This window comes from Rattus norvegicus, chromosome 14 (genome assembly GCF_036323735.1).
Source record: "Rattus norvegicus strain BN/NHsdMcwi chromosome 14, GRCr8, whole genome shotgun sequence".
Taxonomy (NCBI): Eukaryota; Metazoa; Chordata; class Mammalia; order Rodentia; family Muridae; genus Rattus; species Rattus norvegicus.
In genome coordinates, this window is record NC_086032.1 from 76,159,268 (window position 1) to 76,167,098 (window position 7,831).

The 7,831-nt window shown below is 42.0% G+C and overlaps 1 protein-coding gene and 1 long non-coding RNA gene across 3 annotated transcripts in view; one reads left to right on the forward strand and one right to left on the reverse strand.

Annotated features, from left to right (window-relative positions):
* Clnk (cytokine-dependent hematopoietic cell linker) overlaps positions 1 to 7,831 on the forward strand; it is a 178,919-nt gene that overhangs the window by 22,822 nt on the left and 148,266 nt on the right. The gene's annotated exons all lie outside the window — the stretch shown is intronic.
* Positions 6,311 to 7,831, reverse strand: part of LOC134481770 (uncharacterized) — a 2,217-nt gene continuing 696 nt past the window's right edge. Inside the window, exons 1-2 of the long non-coding RNA XR_010057568.1 lie at positions 6,938 to 7,831; positions 6,311 to 6,792 (exon numbers count right to left, since the gene is read on the reverse strand). The exon at positions 6,938 to 7,831 is cut by the window's right edge and continues 696 nt beyond it. This is a non-coding gene — a long non-coding RNA (uncharacterized LOC134481770). The remainder of the gene's footprint in view (positions 6,793 to 6,937) is intronic.

The window sequence follows — 7,831 nt, forward strand, 5'->3', positions numbered from 1 at the left end:
TCTCATTTACTATTGCTGATGCACTTCCAACTGAACAAACTTAGTCTCCAGGGGACTAACCAGAAGTTTGGACTTTTCTGAGTTAGAACTTTTTAAAGTGTCACAGAGAATAAAAGAAGGCCGTGTTATGTTTTAATATTTAAGTTTACTGTGCTGGCCAGAGATCAGAGTCCCACACCCTGCTGAGCATTCAGTATGGCTGCCTTCTTAGTTCCCCAGAAGTAATTAGGAACCAACTCGCAGGCCAGACTTTTCATTGATAAGACCTGCCAGGAAAGGAACACTTTAAGAGATGAAGGGTTTGGTTTTAAGAGTTTGGCTTTACTAATGGTTCCAAAAGATTCAATTCAGGGTGGTGTAGATCACTGCCTTGTGCCTGAGGCAAGGCAGACTATCAGGGCATCAGGAAGCATGACAGGGCTATGCACCTCCTGACAGGAATCAGAGAAAGAGAATTCCTTCTTTACCTCTCTTAATTATAACCAGGATCCATCCAGGACTGTGCTGTTTATGTCTCTAGGATGGGTCCTCCCTTAAGATTGAACTATGTACACATTTCTCCGTGAAACAAGTCAAGATAAAAGTTAACCATCACAGTTATCACTACACAGGTCATGCATATGCATTATGGAACTCTTTAAAATACAAAAATGTATGCATAAACAAACAACAAACAAACAAAAAACCACCACTAACTGAGGCCTTCACAAGTGGTGGGCGTTACTGAGTATTTCCTTTCAGAGTATCTTTTTCTCTTTGTGAGCTGTCTGGTGTGGGTGTTGGAAACCAAACTCGGGTCCTCTAGAAGAACAGCAAGTGCTCTCAACCACTGAGCCATCTCCCCAGCCTCCTTTGCATTGCATATATTTTCCAAACAATCATCTGTTTGTAGACAGCCATGTGTGGCAGGGTTAATTATCAACTTGTCAAAGTTCTGAAATCCAGACACACCTGGGAGGGATTATTTATCCTCTGGTCATGCCTATGATGGATTAGGTTGGATTCATTGCTCTCAGCTTCCTGTTTGTGGATGAGATGGGAGCCAATGCTTCCAGCTCCTGCCACTTTGACTCCCCACCATGATGGACTGTGCGGAACTGTGAGCTGAAGCAAATGCTTTCTCCCTTAAGTTGCATTTGGCAGGTAGTTGATCACAGCAACAGAAAAAAAATTATGGCACCATATTCAATATGTTTCCTTTACCAGAAAGTAGTACATGTCATATTGGACAAAATTAATTGAGCCAGGGCAAAATATTAAGATACTGTATGTTATTACTAGAAATCAAAGGGAAAGCAATAACCTTTGGGATCTAGTATAGTAGGCCAGTAGGGAACAAGATCACACTGATAGGTCATAAGAAGTGCATGGTGTTTAACAAATAAATATGTGGAAAGCTTGTATTTATGTCAGAGACTCAATGAAAGCTAGGGACTCATTCACTGGAATATCTGTATTTCTTTATGCCCAACTCTCCCCTGTAGATAAGAAAGTGGACTCCAGAGAAACAGTTGGTCATGTTAAAGTGAGATTAGAGTGGTAAAAGCCTTGAGTTTTTCATGGCTGAGACAAAAATCAATGTCAAGCTAGATATCCTGGAAAATGTACTGATCAGAAAGTAAAAGGGGGATGTCCCAGGGGTCCAAGGTCTGAGGTCTGGCTGCTTAGAGTTTCCAATGGTTAAGAGAACAAAAGAGACATAGTCACTTACTAAATAACAAGTCTCTGAGATTGAACACCTCCTACTTGGTTCCCAAATTCTTGCTTTTCATCCTTGTCCATTCATTTGTAAGGGAGAAAATATTTTTTTCCTGAGATTTTACAAGAAAGCCAAACCATGAAAGCAGATATTAAAGTCAAACATTTGTTTAGTTGCTACAGTGGTGTAACTAAATACTTCCGTGATTAAGAGTTCAGACTCTAGAACAGTCGAATGGTTGTGTAATCTCTGCTGCTTACCAGATGTGAGGTTTTAGACATTCATTTTGACTCCTGGTGCCATTCTTACTATTATGTAAAAATGAAAGCAATGGTAACTATCTCAAAGCACTGTCAAAAAATGTTAAATGGCTTAACATGTACAATTTGTTTAGTACTGTGGCCAGCAGAGAGAGAAAGCACTCCATACATGAAGCCAGTGATGCTTTGCAAAGCATCACAACAATCTTTTCGCCCATTTCCTTTTGTTACCTGAAATCAGACCTTCTCTCCTTCCTATAAATGGTACGATCACGTGATAGTTTAATCAACAGAATGGGATGAAAGAGACCTGGCACCATGCTTAGGGATTTCACTTAAATATCCATACAGCTCTACTTTCTACTTAGGGAGTCAGCAACTACCAAATTGCATACTATAATCACCATGCTATGAGATCCCAAGCCACAGAGAGAGCCCAAGAGAGACTGTGAGGGCACTAGGCATCAGACATGAGGGTCAACAAGCCATCTCTAGCATTCATTCTTGTCATCCTTGATGCATCATCTCAATAGAATAGCACCAAAGAACCTAATTGATAACCAAGAGATGAAAGAGAGAGAGAAAAAGTTAGAGCTATTTCTTTAATATACTATATTTGACAGAACTCAATGCCTAGAAGAAATAGTATGTTTATTTTAGCCATTACAATTACTACTCATGCAAGGACTATGTTGTTGGATATTAAAACTCAGAATTGAGTTTATATAACTCGTTGGATGATGGCAGATCATTCATTCTAGATGAGAATGGAAATAAAAGAATACTAGTGTCCAAGTTGTATGCAACGAAGTCTGCTAGGTATGTACTGAGTACCAAGAGAACTCATAAGATCGCATGCTATTCTGAGAGCTGGCTGTTTCAAGAGCTTTCCTGGGGAGATACAAAGAAATATCCATTTGTCTCAAGATGTGACACTGGACTCACTATAGCTCCCCGGGTCCTTGTGATCACCACTAAAAGAATTCAGATGAGATGGAGGGCAGCAAAGAAGGGAGACAAGGTTTTCTTCAAAGTAAAAGGATACACTCTCAAGGAGTGGGAGTGAGCAATGGCCAATGTGATTGTTGCAAAGAAGAGCTCATCCTCAAGGGACAAGAATGAATACTAGTCAGAGACTATTATGGAACCATTGTAGAACAGAGAACACCCTCAAAGGGTGAGAGTAGACAGTGACCAGAGAGAGCATTGTGCCCAAGGCTTAAGTAGGCTTTCATAGTAGTTCTGGAATCCCTAGAATTGGCAGGTTTTCCTGAGGGGTATTTTTACAGTCCCATTTGGGTTAACCTGTAAGTGAGGCCATTGTTCTTTACCAGAAAGCCTCCAACTAGACAAAGATCTTAAGACTTCCAGGCAATTCAAATAGGCATGTCCCCACCCAGGGCCAGAAATCTCCAATCTTCTCATCAGTCCTGGTATTTCATTTCTTTGTCTGAAAAGCCTCAGATGGCAGGGGGAAGATACCATTCCCAATGACCTTTGAATCCACTAATATCTCTCACCTAACAATAAGGCAGCAAAGTTCGAAGAGATTACATCCAAGTCTGTCTTGCTGAACCAATGCGCTTACTGAAGTTGCTTATAGAACTCAGTAGCTGCATTACCCAACAACCCCACCCAAGCATGAGCAATGACCCAAGGGCTGAATCTCTGGAGTTCCATTACTTGCTCAACCTTCTATCACATGAAAGACAAGATGACGATGGATAGAGCATTAGGTGGGGTTCTGTTGGATTTCTGTCCACTCAAGTTCCATAAAGTAGCTTGCTATTTCATTGCCGTGATGGCAGGCCAAGGTGCTGTGCTTCGTGATGGCCGATGGTTGTGTTAAACCTGGAAGAAATGGCTTTACTGTCACAGGGACAAAAATTAAAGCGAGCATCTGCACTAGAAGGGTCATCCTTAAATGAGGTGCCATCTGACTTGAGCCTGTTAGCAAGCACAAATGGAGAAGAGACGGGATGGATGTTCATCACAATGAGAGCAGCTGGGAAAGTTCTATCAGGGTTGAATGGAAAGAACAACAACACTAAACTGATAATTTGACTTTTGTTACTTAAAAACTGATTCTGAGTAATTGAGGAGATAATTGCGTGACTATTTCTGGTGAATGGTGAAATTTAATTTCCTGTGTCTCTCTATAGATGGATGCTTTTTTTCTGGAGGGGGTGGGGGTGAGCTACAAAATAAGAATAAAAGCCTGAATTGAGATGGTGGTTTTTTTTAAAGGCCCTATAGAAGGGCTGGCTTTTGATGGCCTGCACCAGGCCTACACCACTTCCTTGGCGACCCGCTGCAATTACAGGCATTTGTGCTCCCATTGTCACTGTTATTGTTTGCGTGAACAAAAATCCTTTGAAGAATGAAAATTCTATTTCCAGCTTCACGACCATGTGATTTTGAAGGGTTTTACCCATCAAAAGGCAAAAGTGAATGAAGAAGTGATTTCCCACCATCTTTTACAAGGCCTCATTTCCTTCCTTTATTTTTTTCAAAAAAAATTAAATATTAATTAATTATAGAAGACTATGTAGAGTTGATGCAAAAAATTCAGCAGCTCTTGCCTCAAAGGGAATAAGAGACAGTTTGTTCTAAAGCTAAATGTGGCCTCGGAACATAGATCCTCAAATACAATGTTCCAACATGAAAGCAATTTCGTGGAATTTTTACAGTAACAGAACAAAGAACATTATAAATCAAGACAATTTTAAAATATATTGGCGGAAACATGAGGGAGCACATAGAGCGGGTTCACAGACCTCAGCGGCACACCCTCCTTGTTATCTCATAGCTCTCTGTAGCCTGTTCCTTGGTGGTAAATAGGGCTTCGTGATGTTGATACATTCCAAAATGTATTTGTTTATCAGAATCTTAGGTCTGATACAGAGGTGGGCAAAGGATGGCCCCTTACAGCATAAAATTAGCCCCAAAGAAACTGTAATTAGCCTATGAGATCAGCAACATTCCAAACACTGCATAGTCGTCCAAGATTTTATCAACCAGTCAGCCTCACAGACAGCGTTTTCAGGAGTTCTTGTTCACCTAGTCAAATCTGCACACACTCTGAGACATAACGAAACAATTCGAATCTGTGTGCCTGCTCTCAGTTTTAGAGCATCTTCCTTGTTTTAAAATGTTTGCACACCTCCTCTTCCAACTCCTTCTGTGGGGCTTGTTTTCCTTTGTGGAGTTGGATAAGGGTGTCTGTATGATCGTGTGCACACACACTTTTCTCATTCTATGTTTCCCTGTACATCTACATCGATTTTGCCTTCTGTCTGTGTGTGTGTGTGTGTGTGTGTGAGAGAGAGAGAGAGAGAGAGAGAGAGAGAGAGAGAGGAAAGATTTTCTTAAGTATTTTAATACATGATACTTCAATATCTACTGTTGTGTTTATAAAAAGATAAGAAGAGAAGGAATACATTTGGTGGATGTGCAGTCATGTGTGGGGGAAGGGCGTGCCCCTGCGGGCCCATACTGAGACATCCTTTCCCCTTAAGGGACCAACCTGAGGACAGTATAGTATAGAATAGAGCTTATTCAGGGTGTGGGGAAGGGACTTGAGAGAGTAGAAGAGACAGAAAAAGGCGGGGTGTGGGCGCAGAGGGATAGAGGCTAGCCATGAGCACATGAAGGGAGGGGAATGGGGAGAGAAAGGGGGAAGGGACAAGAGCACAGAATGAGAGCAAGAAGGCAAGAGAGCAAAAGAGAGAGGAGGAGGCAAGAAGCCTCTTTTACAGTGAGTCAGGCACACCTGGCTATTGCCAGGTAACTGTGGGGCGGAGCCTAAACAAAATGCTAACATCTATTTAAAACTATATTTCCATGTTTTAGAGTAAATATATTCCGATTAGTTTTTATTGTCAATTTGTCACAATCAAGAGTCACCTAGAAGAGGGAACCTCAAAGAAAAGAGTGCCCAGTTCATACTGGCCTTTGGCCGTGTCTATGGGGGAATTATCTTGCTTGTTGATTCATTTGGAAAGGTCTACCCCACCATCCTCACCCTTCATCCCACCCACACCCTCCCACCCCGTTTTATCCCCCACCCATCAACTTCCCACCCTCCCACTCTCCTACCCCCACCCCACCACTCCCACCCCTGCTAGCTGAGGAGGAACTGGAACAAGCTCGCCTGGAAGACACTTCCTTCCATGGTTTCTACTTGATACTTCTTCCTTGAGTTCTTGCCCTGACTTCCCTCAAGGATGAACTGTGACCTGAGAATTGTGAGACAAAACAAGTCCTTCCTTCCCCAAGTTAATGTTGGTCAGTGTTTTATCACAGCAAGATAAAAGCAAATCAGAACAAAATAACACAAACATTCCAACCCTTTCATTCTAATCACACATTTTATATGTTACACAGCCTTGTATTTAAGTCTATGGTACAGTATGTTCTAGACAGTCAAGGATTTTTAAGTATGTACCCAAATACCAACATAATCTGTGGTCATTCTTCGTTCTATCCCAAACTAACTGCAAATATCATTTCCATTCACCATTAAAATCTCAAATCTGAAATTTTCTATATCGAGGTCTATTGTAAAAAAAAAACATAAATTAGAAAAAATACTTTTCATATTAAAACAAGACTTTAAATGGCTTTTAAAATGAGAGCATCTTAGGACAGATAACCTTAGGGTCGCACTATTTTTCCTCAGAATTATCATCGTCTTCTCATGTTCTCTTGATGCTGATACAAAGTTCATTGTTTTTAATAAGATAGTTCTTTTTCCATCTCAATACTGTTCCCTTTGTGTTGGATTTTCTTGCTGTATTGTTGGGTCCGGGGTGGAAACAGGATCTGAAGTCCCTGAAGGGAGATTGTACCATATTTTTATAAAATGAGAACACAAAGCAGGAGGCGAGGGGCGAGCTGTTATACTGACCAACCATATTTTGACACAAGGGGTTAAGCAAGAAAGCGAACATTGGTAACTTGACCTTATCCGGATCACCTGGTTTCAGGGTCTTTGGGTCACCTTTTACAGCCTGGTCCCCTCCTGGACTCTGGCCTGGAATTTTAGAATGAGAAGGGAACAAAGGCGTGGCAAGCTGTACGGAGTCCATTACGTCAAGACCGTTAACACATTTATGACGTTGTGTAGGTAACTGGAGAACAGCATCTTCCCTCCTCACATCCTTTACTGCTCAGCGACAAACATGGAACATCTGGAGAAGGACAGGAGCTGGGTTCCGGGGCCTGGGAGCATGGGCTCAGTCTTGATCCCGCCAGTGAGGTGGAACTTGTTCCTGAGACAGTATCACCACAATGAACACAGATGGCATTGCTCGTTGTTAATCTAGATTTTAACGCGTAGGACACCTCGACTTCCTAGTCTAAAGACTTTAATTTATTCCCTCTTCTCATTCCGTTTCTCACTCGTCAACTCCCACAACTCCAGTTAGGTATGCAGTAACCTTTTCATCTAAACCCCATAGCTGAGCCTCAGCTCTTAGAGATACCTCACCAGGTTGCCCCCATGGTCCCCTGGGAAGGAGGCAGGGAGGGGGAGCTCCCAGAAGAGAACTGTATTTGCTTGATCAAAAGTGAAAGAAATTACAAGACATCCTAACTCAGGATGATGGTTTTCAGATAATCCAGGCCGGAAGTGATGTGTTTTATAAAATTCGGTATGATGCAGCGGGAGGGGATGCCTTAGCCGGCCCATGCTGAGACATCCTCCCTAGGCATCAACCATACACAGGTCTAGTATAAAAGAAAGTTTATCTGGGACCTGGGAAGGAGGTCTGGGGAAGGGAGTAGATGCAGAGAAAGAAATGGGACAAGAGGACAGAAAGAGAAAAGAGAAAGAAGGGAAGAGGCCGACCTAGACCACATGAGGGGAGGA